Genomic DNA, 1,933 nt, shown 5'->3' with positions numbered 1-1,933 from the left:
TCAAGTTGGATATTCCAATATCCGCCGAGCAAGCGGTGTTTAGCTCAAGGTTGATCCGATTTATGAACGCTAATTTTGGCTAGCCATTCTCTAGCTCCCTCCTCAGTGCTCGGAGGTTCACTTCACTGCAGTTGGTCTCTGTTGTGACGCTTCTACTTGTCACAACAGTGCGGCGGATGACGAGCAGCCTGGAAGCAGTCACCTTTCTCTGCGTTTGATCGTGGTATTGTTAATGGTAGAAAGGGTACTGCAATGGTGACTGCAAAAAAAAGGCAATTGGTACCGGACTGTTCCATCATCCGCCACACTATTGTTACAAGTGTAGTGTGCATGAAGTCAGTGTAGCTTAGCCTAGCACCGAATGTCAGCCATGACGATGAACGACGGGCCGGACTTCCTTCAGAGGTCGGCTCACCCTGTGGGCCGCATTAATATTATACTTTCATATCATGGTTGTTAGGATCTGGGGAAGGCTGGTTGGGGAGTCTCTAGTTTCTCCACCAGGGGGCATCCTGGGACCTTCTGGAGGGCGTGGACCTGGAGCTGCACACCTGCTGCCACTTACCATTGTTTGGAGGGGTTTATCAGGACGGAGCCGCCGACACTCCAGTGCCAGAGTGCTAGCCTGTGATGGTTGTCATTCCGTGAAGCCCTGAGTTCTTCAAACTTCTACGAACCTGGGCAGATTACCAAAGATCCTTGAGACCCCGCGGAGTCTCAGTCCTGTCGGTGGCAGATCCCTGGTCAAGCGGATTTCTTCCAGCTCCATATCTGAGATCACCCTCCACTCACCTGTCCGCCCTCTAGAGAAGCTCACGCCCTCGTTCCAGCCTGCAGCTCCGGATCCTAGCAGTACACCTCTCTGTGCTCAGACAAGCTCATCAGCAAGTAGGTCTCTGGCTGGACCCACGATCTCTGAACCCCTCTTACCTGTCTTATCTCCACCCAGAGATCCAGAACCACGAAGACGAGCACCAGTTCCGGACCTTCTTGTACATACCTGTTAGAACTGTGTTTAATAAATCACCATAACCTTTACCAGTTTCCAGAGTGTGTTCTGCGCATGTGGGTTTGACAAATTAACCTCAACATGACAATGGTGGGGGACACAAGACATCATCCTGCGGGCCGGAATTGATCCGCAGGAAAGAGACCTCTGGTCTATATCTTACTGAAAACTTACTTGTGAGTTAGTTTTGTTTTATTTCAAGTGCTAAGATATTTGCAGACCAAAATACTTTATAAGAAATTGTGTTTTTGCAGTGAGATATCAGTTCTGTTAGGAGGAATAGTCAAAAATTACAGCAAATTATTGTGAGAAGCTTTGAAAAGATACCAAGAACATTCAAGTCAAACTGTTGAAAAGGCAACCTGAATACTTTAGGTAATTCTTAAACAAGAACATTTGTGTTAATGTCAAAGTGTGAGCAAACATAAATATCTGGCATCAGCTGTATGAGAAATAGATCTACTCAAGATGGGAATCAGAAAAGAAAGAAAAACTCTCTTACAGAAAATAGAGCCAAGCCCAACTTAGAAACAGATTGTCAGCTTTAATTCTCTGCTGAGGGATAAAGAGATTGCTACCCTCTATTTCAAACCCTTCCCTGATGAGCTGGTTTGGTCGGTTCTGCTTAGTAATGTCACAGCCACAATTACTGGCAATCCACTTAACTGGTGACAGCTTCCCTAAACATGATAAATTACATTGGGGGAGCAGAAATAACATTCTAAACTTTTGTTTGATGAATTTAGTTTCAGTTTGGCTTTACAGCAAAGTAAAGTAATGACCAAAGTCCCAATGCCTTCAGAGGTTTTATTGTTCGGATATTTATTTAGAGATATGTTAGTGGGGAAAAGAGTGAGTTAAAAACTGAGAGATTTTGAACTGTGTTTACACTGATCTAGAGTTTTCTTTGGTAAAGAGCTGCAC

At 45.0% G+C, this 1,933-nt stretch overlaps 1 long non-coding RNA gene across 1 annotated transcript; it reads left to right on the top strand.

The window, feature by feature from the left end:
- The first annotated feature begins 409 nt into the window (after positions 1-409).
- LOC107833812 (uncharacterized) lies at positions 410-1,038 on the top strand. The gene is made up of 2 exons (XR_001659583.1): positions 410-888; positions 952-1,038. It is a non-coding gene; the product is annotated as an uncharacterized LOC107833812 (long non-coding RNA).
- Positions 1,039-1,933: the final 895 nt, after the last annotated feature.

The sequence above is a fragment of the Poecilia formosa genome, unplaced genomic scaffold, assembly GCF_000485575.1.
Source record: "Poecilia formosa unplaced genomic scaffold, Poecilia_formosa-5.1.2 Scaffold460, whole genome shotgun sequence".
Lineage (NCBI taxonomy): Eukaryota > Metazoa > Chordata > Actinopteri > Cyprinodontiformes > Poeciliidae > Poecilia > Poecilia formosa.
Note: the sequence above shows the minus strand (reverse complement) of the source record. Positions and strands in the feature narration are given on the sequence as shown.